The sequence below is a fragment of the Sycon ciliatum genome, chromosome 8 (assembly GCF_964019385.1).
Source record: "Sycon ciliatum chromosome 8, ocSycCili1.1, whole genome shotgun sequence".
Taxonomy (NCBI): domain Eukaryota; kingdom Metazoa; phylum Porifera; class Calcarea; order Leucosolenida; family Sycettidae; genus Sycon; species Sycon ciliatum.
The window spans coordinates 33,487,975-33,503,334 of record NC_088650.1 but is presented as its reverse complement, the minus strand read 5'-3'; the positions used below and the strand labels follow the sequence as shown (position 1 = coordinate 33,503,334).

Here is a 15,360-nt window from a genome sequence, read left to right as displayed (position 1 = left end):
TGCTGAGTTGTACACCAGACCACACCCAAATGTACAGTCTGTTGCTGAGTTGTACACCAGACCACACCCAAATGTACAGTCTGTTGCTGAGTTGTACACCAGACCACACCCAAATGTACAGTCTGTTGCTGAGTTGTACACCAGACCACACCCAAATGTACAGTCTGTTGCTGAGTTGTACACCAGACCACACCCAAATGTACAGTCTGTTGCTGAGTTGTACACCAGACCACACCCAAATGTACAGTCTGTTGCTGAGTTGTACACCAGACCACACCCAAATGTACAGTCTGTTGCTGAGTTGTACACCAGACCACACCCAAATGTACAGTCTGTTGCTGAGTTGTACACCAGACCACACACAAGCAGCTACTACAGTGTCTACATTGTCAAGTTGCTCAGTGACGTCATGTCATTATGCTGACATGTGTTTGGCAACAACCAGTTATAAAAATAGAATTTTACGACAATCAGATTGACAACACCGACACCACCCTGGTCTGTATGGGACTGTACCCTAAGACATGATGTCATCAGCTCTTTGTCCATATTTGATGAGAAGAGCGTAGCATTGAATGGTGATTGGTTCCAGGTAGTGTTGTTATGAGGTAATGGGGTAGTGGGGTAGGTCCCTCATTATGTGTGTAGTCTACATGTGTGAATGTGATTCTTGTCACCAATGTCAACAACACATTACTTTTTATGGTCTCGGTCTGTGCCGAGCGGGACGACATCGTGCAGACGTGTAGCATATCACGTGACAGCACACTGACACACGTGACGCACACAGGCTGTGCTGCAAACACGAGATGCCGGAGTTCTGGCTAAGGCACACAGGCAGTGCTGCGAACACGAGATGCCGGAGTTCTCGCTAAGGCACACAGGCACAAAGCTAAACCAGTATTGGTAAGTAGACTGCCGTCCGTGGTCTGCCAGACAGGGAGCTGCATATCTTGCCATTTACCACATGCATGTAAAGCACGATTCGTTCAAATATTAGATTAGATCGTCATTTTCATCTGCACCGCTCAGTCGTCCATTTCGCACGGCACAGTCCACTGTTAGTTGGTGGTTTTCGTCTCCGTCCCTTTTCTCATTTCTTGTAAACGTCTTCTACGGTAGTGTTGTTAAACAGTCCCTACCTACCTTTGTTAGTCGTGCATTATCCTTTCCAGTCATTGTTACTCTTTCTATCAACTAATAATCCAGTCTGTAGTGGCCACAACGCTCTCTCAGTGAGTAACAAGTTCAGCATAACGCTTTCCCAGTGAATAAAAGGTTTAGCATAACGCTCTCTCAGTGAGTAATAAGTTCAGAATAACGCTATCCTTATCTAAACGATATACGTATTCCAGTCAGTCCACTCGGCCAACGTGTGAAGAAGATTTCACGGAAAGGACGGTTCACTCAGTAAGTAAAACACAACATGTGCTATAGGTCTATTTAAAATCCCCCTACAATGTAGTATTAGTATCACTGATATAGTATGCCTACTCCAGAGCTAGGTTATCAGGCAGAGTGACACGGTTGAGAGGTAGCGTACTAGCGTGTGTGCACTTGCTTCGTAGAAACCAGTCAGGTACTGCACTGACCTGGTTGCCATAATGGGTTCATTTGCTCACGTTAGCGACTGGATCATTCCATTCACTCCCCTGTTCTTGCTCTGTTACAAGTTATCGTTCTAGCTATCCAGCTAGCTGTGGATCGTTCGGTAGCGGTTCATAACCTGTAGGCCAAAGTCCAAAGTTCAAACAGTGAGTTACTTCTTTGCTGCATCATCCGGTCAAGGCCCTCCGCACTTCCACGCCACGGTTCTTCTTTACTCTTCACTGCTACTTGAAGACAACGTTCAAGGAAGACTTTCTTCAGCTCTTCCATTTAGACTCGCCACTTGTAGTAGTGTTCGTCTATGAGAAGTTCAACTATGACTTTATCCGTATGGCAAGTTAGAATAGACCATGTTTAGAACTCTCAATAGACAAGAGAAGTTCATCATGTTTCCTACATATGGTGAGAAAGTAGAGAAAGGCAGATCGTTTTCAATGTCATCAACGTTACTCGAACAAGGAATGTAAGTTGCAAATGGTGGCACTCCATCTCTTTCTTTTCGTTTACTTCCCATATTTTCGTTAGTAGTGTCGTCTCGTTGGTCGTTGGTCTCCATCTTTGTCTTTGTCCCGTGTCGCAACGCGACGGTCATTCAGGGACCTACTGATTGACCCGAGTCTTGAAGACGAAGTACTTTTCAGTTCTTTGTAACGAAGGTAGACCTGACGAGCAGGAGGATGGATAGGTATTTCTAGTTGCGATCGACGATGGAGATTGTTCGAATATCAAGTGTTTGCTGTTGTTACTGTTCATGCTTGTCAAGTTGAAGTTAAAATTGTTTCATTCATTTTTGGTGGAGACGTACCTTTCTTCGAACTGTCGTTTTCTTCTTGCATGGTTGTCAACGGTACAGAGTTGATGTTGTTTGAGGTGGAGAGCAGTATTCTTTCGTCGATAGTTGTCGTAGGCAGTTGTAGTAATTATTATTATTATTATTATTGACTGGTTTGAGGGAAAGAGACAAACGGGAAAAGTCTGAAGAAAAAATTGACTGTCACCACCAGGACTCGAACCAGGGACCCTCGCTTGTAGCCAGCGATGCTCTAACCACTGAGCTATGGTGTAGTCGTCATCCCAGCAGAGGCCGTTCAACATTTTCTTCAGACTTCGTAACTCACACTTCCTGTGAATCCACACAGGCGGGTGGGACGCAGCCCTCACTGTAACCCACACACTTCACGTACAAACTAGCACGCGGGGAGCCCCAAGTCATAAAATATTGACTGGTTTGAGGGAAAGAGACAAACGGGAAAAGTCTGAAGAAAAAATTGACTATTATTATTATAAGAAAGGTTTGCTCCCCACACCGGAGCTCGCGCTATTCCGCCGACTTTACTTGACACTTGACTATTATTATTATATTATTATTATTATTATTATTATTTAATAAGGATGGCGTAACTCCTCTGTAGCCTTGTCATGATTTCTAATTTTCTTTCACCGCCCACGGCCGCACAAAGTCCTTGGCTACAAAAAAAAAAAAATTAAAGTCTCTCCAAATCTCTCAAAACCAAACTTAAAACTCCTTTCCAAATTTTCGCCCAAGAGGGCCGTGGGCGGTGAAAGAAAATTAGAAATTATTATTATTATTATTATTCATATTATATTATTATTCATAGCTCAGTGGTTAGAGCATCGCTGGCTACAAGCGAGGGTCCCTGGTTCGAGTCCTGGTGGTGACAGTCAATTTTTTCTTCAGACCTTTCCCGTTTGTCTCTTTCCCTCAAACCAGTTAATATTTTATGACTTGGGGCTCCCCGCGTGCTAGTTTGTACGTGAAGTGTGTGGGTTACAGTGAGGGCTGCGTCCCACCCGCCTGTGTAGATTCACAGGAAGTGTGAGTTACGAAGTCTGAAGAAAATGTTGAACGGCCTCTGCTGGGATGACGACTACACCATAGCTCAGTGGTTAGAGCATCGCTGGCTACAAGCGAGGGTCCCTGGTTCGAGTCCTGGTGGTGACAGTCAATTTTTTCTTCAGACCTTTCCCGTTTGTCTCTTTCCCTCAAACCAGTTAATATTTTATGACTTGGGGCTCCCCGCGTGCTAGTTTGTACGTGAAGTGTGTGGGTTACAGTGAGGGCTGCGTCCCACCCGCCTGTGTAGATTCACAGGAAGTGTGAGTTACGAAGTCTGAAGAAAATGTTGAACGGCCTCTGCTGGGATGACGACTACACCATAGCTCAGTGGTTAGAGCATCGCTGGCTACAAGCGAGGGTCCCTGGTTCGAGTCCTGGTGGTGACAGTCAATTTTTTCTTCAGACCTTTCCCGTTTGTCTCTTTCCCTCAAACCAGTTAATATTTTATGACTTGGGGCTCCCCGCGTGCTAGTTTGTACGTGAAGTGTGTGGGTTACAGTGAGGGCTGCGTCCCACCCGCCTGTGTAGATTCACAGGAAGTGTGAGTTACGAAGTCTGAAGAAAATGTTGAACGGCCTCTGCTGGGATGACGACTACACCATAGCTCAGTGGTTAGAGCATCGCTGGCTACAAGCGAGGGTCCCTGGTTCGAGTCCTGGTGGTGACAGTCAATTTTTTCTTCAGACCTTTCCCGTTTGTCTCTTTCCCTCAAACCAGTTAATATTATTATTATTATTATTATTATTTCACCGTCCAATGGCAGAAGCCAATGCAAAGGAAGGGGCGTTAGCCAGCCATGGCAAGAGAAGAAAAAAAAATGAAGGAAAGAAGATGATAATCGGAAGAAAATAATGCATCAGCGGGGTGAAATGTATCACTATGTTGACCATGGTGGAGAGCGGCGAGATAAACTAGCAAAAGAGGCGAGCGAGCCTACAACGTGGCATGACATTTAACATGGTCTATGAACTGTCTAATATTGGATATTGTCTTCATTTCCATGGGCAGCTTGAGCCAATACGAGTATGCAGAGAAGATAGGAGATTTGGTAAACATAGTTGACAAAGCTCTGGGAAGTACTATGCCATTGCGAGTGTCCCGTGCGAAAGTAAACCAATTATACTTGGTGAGATGTTCAGGGACAATGTTCAGTTTAATACGATGGACCAGAACACATGACTGTCTCTGCGACAGGATGGAGATGGGGCTGGTGGAGGCCAAACTAGATAGATCAGTAGAGGGGAAAAGAGTGGGTTTACGAAAAATAATTTTCAACACACGTGTATGATGTATTTCTAGTGTCTGTACAGCAGATTTACTAAGCAGGGAATGCCAAGCAGTGGCGCCGTACAGAAAGATAGGAAGGAGGTAGCATTTATAAAAGAGACGAATACATTCGGGAGACAAGTGGGAGCAGTGAAACATCAGGCAACCTACAGATTTGCTAACTTTGTTGCATACAAAATCTACGTGAGAATTCCAGGACAATTGCGAGTCAAATACAACACCCAAATGCCTGTGCGTATCTACAATAGTAATATTAATAGCCGAATCAAGTCCGGGAAGGGTAAATGTAGGAGGGTGGTCTATTTGAGGGAGAAAGACTATTTCTGTTTTCAAGATATTGGGTTTCAGACGCCATGACAACATCCATTCATGAACAACATTGATTCCAGTCTGAAGCTTCGTACACAGGTTTGCAATGTCAGCGTCAAACTGAATGAGGGCTGTGTCATCAGCAAATAGTGACAAACCATCTATACAGTCAGGTAGATCGTTTATATACAACAAGAATAGTAGAGGCCCCAGTATAGATCCCTGGGGGACTCCCGACTTCACAGGCAGTGGGTCTGAGAGTACCCCTTCGACTGACACTGATTGCGTTCTATCTGTTAGGTAGTCCGTAATCCACGCCAGAGACACTCCGGAAACATTGTACATCGCAGATAATTTAGCTAGGAGTCCACGGAACCATACCGTGTCAAACGCCTTGGCTAGGTCGAAAAAACACATGCCAACATGTTGGTGGTCATGACGAAGGGCCACAATGTCCTGCACAAGGCGTGTCAGCTGCATGGTGGTTGAGTCTCCTCGTTGAAAACCAGATTGGACTGGGTGTCGTCGTTGTCATCGCATCGACAAGAGTTTTTTTGTCTTTTATAAGGTTTTATTATTGCTATTGATGTAGCTCTGAGCTACTGATTAGAGCAGGAAAAAACTGGTCTCTACTCTAAGAAGAGACATGAAGAAGACTAGCGAAAAGCTGCTTGTAGAGCAACAAAATATAAAGTCGGCAAGTTCTTGCTGGGAACGACGCTACATTCGGATCACTGGATCCATACTAGGCTCAAGCGATTCCTCAGGGGTCAGCGCGAAGGCAGAAATAGGCATGCGTGTACAGCCAGAAATGGACGTGTGTACACATAGGAGAGCAAGGGAAGCGCAACGCGAGCTGTAGCAGCCAGAAACGGATACATGCGCAGAAAGGGGAGCACACCGCGACATGCACGGCAGCCAGAAACGGATACATGCATACAACAGAGAGCAAGTAGAGCACACTGCTAGCTGCAGGACAGCCACTAGACATGGCTGGGTGCATACAAAAGGGAATCGCTTGGTGCCAAAAAAGGGGGCACATAAATGATCACGACTGATGTTCGTGACACTCCCCACCAAGAAGAAAGGAGAGAAAAATGAGCGAAAGAATAATTTGAGAAAAATCAGTACAGGAAAGAGGAAAGGAGAGATATGCTTACTGGTAGCGCTAGACGGCATCATCTTCAATGAGACTCTTCAGCGCAATTCTCTGCTTGGCTGCGGCAGCGCGCTGTGGACGAGATGTAGTAGAGTCTGTGACGGCATCAGGTTCTGAGGCGACATCTGCTGTAACACCGGCTGGTGGTGTCGCTGTCACGCTCAGTTCCAGCGGACAGAGTAAGCTGAGTGGACGCTTCAGTGTGCGGCGATCAGCAGTAGTGACAGACGCCGACCTGATCTTGTCGTCTGCACTGACATGTACTTCACACACCTTGCCCAATCTCCAAGATGCTCGGGGAAGCTGGTCCTTTATCAACACAACTTCTCCAATTGCAGGTGTACGATGGAGGACAGAACGGCCTTGGCTGTGATTGGTGGTGTGTGTTGAGCGTAGACTCAGCAGGTAGTCATTGCACCACATGCGCCAAAACTCATGGAGGCGGTTCTGACCTTTCTTCCAACCGGCGAGTAACTCTTCGGCAGTGGTTGGAGTCGGGCGGAAGTCAGGGTCGTCACTTGTCTCCGGGAGATCAAAGAGGCCAGTGCTCTGGCTGATGGAGAGGAAGTGACCAGGTGTCAGTACAGTACGGACATCTTCGTCGAGTAAACAAGTGGACGGGAATTCACAACTGCTTCTATCTCAGTGAGCAGCGTGCTGAGGTGTTGAAGACTGACTAGGGATCTGCCCAGTGCCTTCTTCATAGCTTTCTTCACTGTGCCCACAAGCCTCTCGTAGAATCCACCCATCCATGGTGCTGATTCCACTATGAATTGCCATTGGATATCATGATGGGCGAAGTGGGACCTGACGTCCTCATGGTGTAGAATATCGCGGAATGCGACTTCTAAAGCTGTGGCCGCTGCCTTGAATTGTGGCGCGTTGTCCGACACTATGAGTGCTGGGGTTCCACGTCGTGCAACAAATCTGCGGAAGGCTAGCAGAAATTCACTTGTGGTCATGTTGCTCACTGTTTCCAAATGCACTGCTCTGGTGGACATGCAGGAAAACGAACAGACCCAGACCTTTGTAGCAACTGGCTGGCCACGGACATATACTGGGCCAAAGAAATCAATTCCAGTGTGGCTGAAGGCTCTGGATGGCTTCACACGCGATGATGGCAAGGGGGCCATATCTGGTTTGGCGAATGGGGGACCACTGTGATGCCGGCAAACCTGGCAAAGTCGCAGAGTGGATTTGACTGCCGCTCGTCCCTTCGGTACCCAGTACTTCAGTCTTAGGCTGGCGAGCGTGTGGTTCACACCGAAGTGAAACACTTTCTTGTGGCAGTCAGTGATGACGAGGCTGGCTACAGCTCTGGGTAGTAGGATCGGGAACTTGGCGTCATTGCACAGGTCTGCATTTTCCAGTCGTCCACGACACCGGATGATACCGTCTTCATCACTGAACAGGCCTAGCTTGCCGATCAGCTGATGAGGCTTGTTGGATGCCAAGCAGTCGACAACGTCTGGGTAGTGTCGCTGCTGCCAATGGCGTATCCAAAGCAGTTGTGCTTGTTCCGTTTCCCTGCTGCTGAGGGGGAGAGGCCCAGCCGTGGCCCCTCCCGGTAGCTTCAATTTGAGTCTGGACACAAAACGGGCACACAAACCAGAGACACGTACTAAGGTGTAGAACGAATTAAACCGTGTTACATCAATATCAAATGGGGGTGTTTTATCACATCTTTTTTTTTGCTTGTGATGTGCATCGGGTTTTTTATTGTGTGGTTGCTGAGACTCTGGCACCTTTGAATCCGGAGGACCCTCCCCAAGGGCGATGGTGGCGTGCACGATTGGGCCACTTGATGGTAGATCAGCTAGAGGCTGCGTGAGGAGGGGCGGTCCGTGCCACCAGAGGATGTTGTCCAGTAGGAATGAGGTTGATGCTCCTCGTGACGGTAGATCCGCTGGGTTGTGAGCTGAGCGAACATGACGGCACTGGAGATCGTTGACGGCTCGTATTGCGGTTACACGGTTGAGGACAAAGACTGGCAACTTGTCATTTGATTGTAGCCAGTGGAGAACGGTGGTAGAATCAGACCACAACACTGTGGAGCAGAAGGCCAAAGGAAGCTCCTTGCGTAAGTAGAGGATGACTCGGGCACCAAGTAGAGCTGCCATCAGCTCGAGGCGGGGGATGGAGGCACGGCTTTACTGGCGCAACACGAGACTTGCTGTAGATGAGGTGAGATGCCCGCTCGTGGGCATTGTCGGTAACAAGATAGGCAGCTACGCCATAGGCTGCTTCAGACGCATCGCAGAAGACATGGAGCGCATGCGAGACATTGGGTGATGCGTTGCCGACGTACCGAGGGAAGGCTACAGTATGCGCTTCTTCTAAATCAATCGCAATACTCTGCCATCGATCCAAGATTTCAAGTGGAAGAGGGTCATCACAGCCTACATCTAACTTCCACACGTCCTGGAGAAGTATCTTGGCGCGCACCAGAACAGGAGAAAGCAATCCAAGGGGATCGAAGAACTTGGCCACGGTTTGCAGTAGGTGACGTTTGGTTGCTATGACGGCATGAGTGGCAGCGACCTTTGTACAGAAGAGACTATCTTGACAGGTATCCCAAAGCATACCAAGGCACTTTTGTGTACCGGTTGAAGCGCAATCGAGTTCGGGAACGTGGTGAAGGAACTCTGGACTGTTGCTGGACCATTCTCGGGCATTCATCGATGTGGCTGAGAATAACTTCTTCGTTGCAGTGTACTTATGAAGGGCCTCATCAGGAGAGGTTGCGCCAATAAACAAGTTGTCTACATAGATATTCCGAAGAAGTTCTTGCGCGTCTGGGACGTCGGCAATGGAGAGATGATGGCGAACAGTAGCTGCTAGAAGGAAGGGGCTACTGATCACCCCGAATGGCACACGACAGAAGTGGTAGACTACAAGATTCTCTGGTGAGGGTGGTTGACCAAGGTCCTTGACCCACAGAAAACGAGTGACGTCTCTGTCCGCTTTGCATAGGCTGAGTTGAAGGAAAGCTTTTTCTATGTCACTGGAAATGGCAATAGGCGAAAGGCGGAAACGCAGAAGGATTCCAGCGAGATCAGGGACGAGGTTCGGGTCAGCAGCTAGGCAGTCGTTCAGGCTGGGGTGGGAGCGTGAGAGCTTGGCGGAAGCATCGTAGACTATTCGGAGCTTTGTAGTCGTGTGTGAAGGCTTCTCTACGCAGTGGTGGGGAAGATAATGCACAGAATTCGAAGTGGGCCCAGGCGGTACTATCTCAATAATGCCTTTGGTCAACTGATCTTGCAACACACTGTTGTACTGTTGAAGAAGAGTACGCTTTGACGTGACACGTTTCAAAAGGGAGGTCAGTCGGCCCAGTGCTAATCCGTAGTTGGATGGAAGTTCGTCTTGCAGGTCCCGCCATGGCCACTCGACAACATAGCGAGAGTCCTCGAAAGAGAGTGTGTGGAGGAATCGCTGAAGAACGATGTCTTCGTGGTCTGCGTTGCCTGGGACAGGGAACTCTTCCGCTGCCCAAAACCGCTGCAAGTCCATAGAGGGATCTCCATCGCTGTGACTGTGGACTGCAAGACATGATTGACCCTCCGACGTGGCCGGTGTAGGTACCGTACCTGTACAAATGAAGCCGAGGGAAGACTGCAGGAGGACAAGTCCCCCTGGAAGTTCCAAGCGGTCTGGACCCACAATATGGTAGTAGTGATCGAGGCCCACCAGTATGTCGATGGGCAATGAGCCTGAAGAAGAAGCTAGCGGTTCGGCAAGGGGCAAGGATTGCAAGACTGGATACCGCTTTGCCAATTCTACCCTCTGAATCGGTGCAGTTATTTCTGGTAACACACATGCTTTGAGGAGGTGCATAGAGCCATCATTGCACTGCACCCTAACTTCCACCTGGTCATATTCTGTTGTGTGTCGCTTGCTATTGCCAAAGGTTGCTAAAGAAATATACTGCTGACCGACTGTAGGCAGGTTGAGACGTGTTGCTAAGTGTGAAGTGACATACGTTCGATTTGCACCAGTGTCGAACAAGATTCTCGCATTGACAATGTCACCATCGTGTGTTGAGCATGATGCTACGGCCGTTTGCATTACGACATGGCTACCACCGTTCGCTGTAAGTGTGTTGGCGTGAGGTGTGAAAACCTCCGCATGAGCGCTTAGGCTGGTTTGGGATGAGGCTGTGAATTTAGTCGGGCACAAACTGCGGTGATGGCCAGACGTTTTGCAATGATAGCAAGTGATTGTGCTAGTGCATTCACGTGTACTGTGCCATGTACTGAAACATTTGAGGCAACGACCTTTAGCTGCCTTCTGTCTGTCATTGATCGTGGTAACTTTGGTGCATTCGTCTGTATAATGTTCGGCCTTGCAAAATGCACAAGTAGGCTTTCGCCGAGACATTGTTTGTGCTGGTAATGAATGCCCAGAAGATAAAGATGGGGAAGGGGATGTGGCATGAGAGGCCTTGAAGCTACTCGTATCGTTGGGCTTCTTTGCAGGGCAAAGGCGATCTGCCGCTTCGTGTGCCGCAATGTACACTCCTAGAGTGTCTCTTAAATCCTGGCAGGTCAACGGCGTTGGGCCCTTTTTTAGCTCAAGGGTTACAAGTGTGGCACGTGGAAGTTTGCTTGTCATGATGGAGATAATTACGCCTGAGTCAGTTTTCTCGCCGAGAGCATCAAGGCTATGCAAGTGAATTTCTAACTGGTCATACAACTTGCGTAACGAGGTCGTGGTGTTCGACGCGGAAGGTAAGTCGAGCATTGACGTGTAATGCGAATCCACCAGTACTTGTTTAGTGCCGAATCGGGCACGAAGGATATCCAACGCAATGGTGTAGTTTGCGTTCGACAAAGGGAGGCCGGAGATGGCGTCATGGGCCAACCCAGTAACGTGGTCCTTGAGGTAGGTGAGTTTTTGTATCTCTGACAGCCCCGTGTTACAGTCAATTGAGGACATGAACATGTCATGGAATTCGCTCCATTTCAAAAAATCTCCGGAAAATTTGGAAATTTCAAATTTTGGTAATTTGACAGATGTTGATGTTGAAGTAGTACAAGGCTGAGATTGGGATGGTAGCGTGTTGAGGAGAGCGGTCTGTTGTTGTAGGAGCTGTGACTGTGTTTGAGTCATGGATTTATGTTGTTGTTGTGTGGTAGATAGCAGTTTTGTTGCGGTAGCGTGTAGTGATGCTGAGGCTAAGACATGTTGATCATGTGAGTCTGGGTCGCTAGCGCCAGCTGGGTTTCCGATCGCGCTAGGCGATGACGTGTGTAACGTGCGTTTGATGGCAGTGATTGTGGAGCGTACAGATGATGAGCAATTTACACAATCGTCTAACTCAGTTTCAACATCTTCTTTAGCGATACCCAGATTCTCAGGAACCAAAATCTCAGCTAAACTACCACAAAAATCGTCATATGCTAACAAGGAAAAATTCTAAAACAGAGCACAAGAAACTTAGCTTTTGCAAGGTGTCCGGATCGGGAGAGGTAGGTTCGATGGTCTGGAGCAGAGCAGAGGCTTCCTTGATGTCTCTCTGAATGGCCACTTGCTGCACATGCACCTGCCTACGTCTGAGGAACAAAGTCCCGACGGGCGTCTTATCCTTCTTCGCTGGCATCTACTTAGTAGGGTTTTGGCACCAGTTTGTCGTCGTTGTCATCGCATCGACAAGAGTTTTTTTGTCTTTTATAAGGTTTTATTATTGCTATTGATGTAGCTCTGAGCTACTGATTAGAGCAGGAAAAAACTGGTCTCTACTCTAAGAAGAGACATGAAGAAGACTAGCGAAAAGCTGCTTGTAGAGCAACAAAATATAAAGTCGGCAAGTTCTTGCTGGGAACGACGCTACATTCGGATCACTGGATCCATACTAGGCTCAAGCGATTCCTCAGGGGTCAGCGCGAAGGCAGAAATAGGCATGCGTGTACAGCCAGAAATGGACGTGTGTACACATAGGAGAGCAAGGGAAGCGCAACGCGAGCTGTAGCAGCTAGAAACGGATACATGCGCAGAAAGGGGAGCACACCGCGACATGCACGGCAGCCAGAAACGGATACATGCATACAACAGAGAGCAAGTAGAGCACACTGCTAGCTGCAGGACAGCCACTAGACATGGCTGGGTGCATACAAAAGGGAATCACTTGGTGCCAAAAAAGGGGGCACATAAATGATCACGACTGATGTTCGTGACACTGGGGCAAGGGCCGGCGACACATGAGCATAAAGCTTATCAAAGAATAATCGCTCACATAGTTTCGATACACAGGACAACAAGGAGATAGGACGGTAATTGCTGGCTTGTGACTTGGAGCCTTTGCTCTTGTAAACCGGAACAACCTTCGCGAGTTTCCATGCTGCTGGAAATTTACCCGTCGAAAAGGACACATTTAAAATGCGGCAGAGGGGGTACGAAATCGACGGGGCAAGTTTCTTCAGGACATCATTCGTAATGGTGTCCAAGCCAGGACTGCGGCGAGACTTTAGTCGGGCGATAGCCTTTCTAACATCCGCAGTTGTGGTGATGACCTGAACAAATGTTTCATGAAGTTGGCTGTGGGCACGAAGAGCTGGAAATGATAACGACGGATCATCCGGCACAGCAACGGAGGCGAACTGCTGGTTGAGGACTGTAGCCTTGTCGTGTAATGAGGTGTAACATTTGTCTGTGATTTCTGTGGTTTTGCAGAGACAGGTAAATTGCATTGTGTTGCAGTGTGTTGTGAAGATGTCCCCGCGATGTCGTTCATTGATCGTCTTCACCTTTTTCAGCTACTGTCCAGTACTGACACAGTCACTGACTGACGTAGCTGGACGTGGGGTCAAAGGTTGTCTCACTCAGGGAGTCGTAAAATACGTATTTTACGACTCCCTGGTCTCACTCTAAATATGGCATTGGGTATGACGTCATGACGAGTGTGTACGTGTGTGCGTACGCATCAGCGTAGATACAAGTATTGACACGTGAGATAAATCTTGTTTGGATCATTGTGTATGTCATAGCATGTGAGTACTTGTTGTCTGTCTGTGTGTCTGTCCATCTGTCTGTCTGTGTCTCTCTGTCTGTTGTGTGTCTGTCCGTCCATGTGTCCGTCTGTCTGTGTGTCTGTGTGTGCATCCGTGTGTGCATCCGTGTGTGACGGTCTGTTTGTCCATTGCTCCGTGTATATGACTTGTATTTTATGTGTGTGTGTGTGTGTGTGTGTGTGTGTGTGTGTGTGTGTGTGTGTGTGTGTGTGTGTGTCTGTCTGTATGTGTCTGTCTGTCTGTGTGTGTCTAGTGTGTGTCTGTCTGTGTTACGTACACATTGTCCCTGTACAGACATGTCCAGTCTAGAAGTCGAAGGGTTTGCTGAGGAAGTGCAGCGAGAATATGCCACAACGGAAAGTCTTCAGGCTGCTGTGCCTCCTGAGCAGTCGCAATTGTCCTCCACATCACATAAAGTGACATGGAAACCATTCTCATGGAGATCATCACCATGCTGCTACTCAATGGGAGTAAGTAGAATGTTGCTGTACAGTGTGTGTGTGGGGGGGGGGGGGAGTTTTCTGTGACACCCTGTCTTCTCGTCTGTACCATTGTCAAGTGATTGGTGACCAGTGGGAATCGCTGATGTGACATAACTTTACAGGATGTGCAATTGCTGCAAGCTTCTCTCAAGCTGGAATCAAGTTATGACAATTTGTCTGGTTTGGATCGCTGGCCTCTGAGGTCAATCAATAGGTTTCCTAACTCCTGATGGCATTGTACTGAGAGTATTGTTGCTGTCGTTTTTGTAATTGTCAAATCGTTTTTTCTGTTTTGTATATCACACAGACAATGCTCCTTCTTGTGATCTGCTACAAGGGTTGGCGTCTTAATGATGAAATCTTCTGCACTATTGTACACTACATATTTAGTGTACATAGTGTAGAGTTGAATGAGAAAGACGAAACTAACGTAAGTTGTTGTGTTCTTGATTGTTACAAGACTCAGTACTGTTCAGTGTCATGGTTTTTTTGTGTGTCCGTCTGTTTGTCTGCCCGTCTGTCTGTCTATCGGTCTGTCTGTCTGTCTGACATTTTACTCCTGTGTTTCTGTATCCCTGCACTGAACCATGTATCTGTATGTCCACGTGCACCAAGTTTTGACGTCATTGGGATATACCACTGACTGTATGTCTGTCACGTGTGTATGTTTGTGTGTGTGTGTGTGTGTGTGTGTGTGTGTGCATGTGTGTGTCTGTGTGGTGTGTGTGTCTGTGTGTGTGTGTACGTTTGTGTATTTGTGGGCGTGCACGCGTGTGTTTCTGTGTGTGTGCCTGTGTGTGTATGTGTGTGTGTGTGTGTGTGTGTGTGTGTGTGTGTGTACAGAACAACTTGACACTACTGCACTGGTCTGCAATGAGTGGAAATGATCGACTAACGAATATACTCATCGGACGAGGAGCTGATGTCAATGCGCAGGCCAGCTGTGTAAGAACTAGTGATAGTTTACAGTCTATAGACGCGTACCTGGGCAAAAACTGTTATGTCAGCATCTATACCACATAAAATCTGTGATCACTTTGTGCATAAATGTTTCAAAATTGGGCGTCTGTTATCCATTCGTTTAGAAACTATACGAGAGTAATTGTGGAGCGGTCCTGAGCAATTTTCCGAAAACTATTCTCAAAAAGGTCGAGCCAAATTTGAAATATTTCAAAAACCCTACGCGTCTATAGTTTTGAAAAGAACTGTAGAGTCTGGTTGTCTCAACTGAATTCTCAGTTTGTATGTTCCTACTTTTCTGTCTGTATGTCTGTAGGACAATCTGTACATTGGTTAACCATGTGTTTCTTTGTACATATCTGGCCACGTGTGTCTGTACAGCTGTCCGTATGTGTGCGTGTGTGTGTGTGTGTGTGTGTGTGTGTGCTCACGCGCGTGTGTGCGCACGCGTGTGTGTGTGTGTGCGTGTGTTGATGCGTTTGTTCTAGTTGTCCAGGTCTGTGTCGGTGTGTGTTTGTAGTACTAGTAAGTGTAATGGTTGTATAGCAATACTCATCACATTCTCTCTTTCTCTGCAGTACCGGTGGACTCCACTTCACGAGGCAGTCCACTATAACAAGATCAACGTTGTCAAGGTGATACTGTCACATGACAGTGATGGTGTCACCTTGGACACCACACTGCGTG

General features: G+C 47.5%; 1 long non-coding RNA gene across 2 annotated transcripts; it reads left to right on the top strand.

The window, feature by feature from the left end:
* The first annotated feature begins 1,025 nt into the window (after window positions 1-1,025).
* Window positions 1,026-15,360, top strand: LOC135822834 (uncharacterized). 2 transcript variants are annotated; one of them, XR_010554550.1, is made up of 5 exons: window positions 1,026-1,410; window positions 13,526-13,701; window positions 14,021-14,143; window positions 14,557-14,658; window positions 15,252-15,360. It is a non-coding gene; the product is annotated as an uncharacterized LOC135822834 (long non-coding RNA). The 2 variants fall into 2 exon arrangements; XR_010554549.1 differs by having other exon boundaries at window positions 13,485-13,701.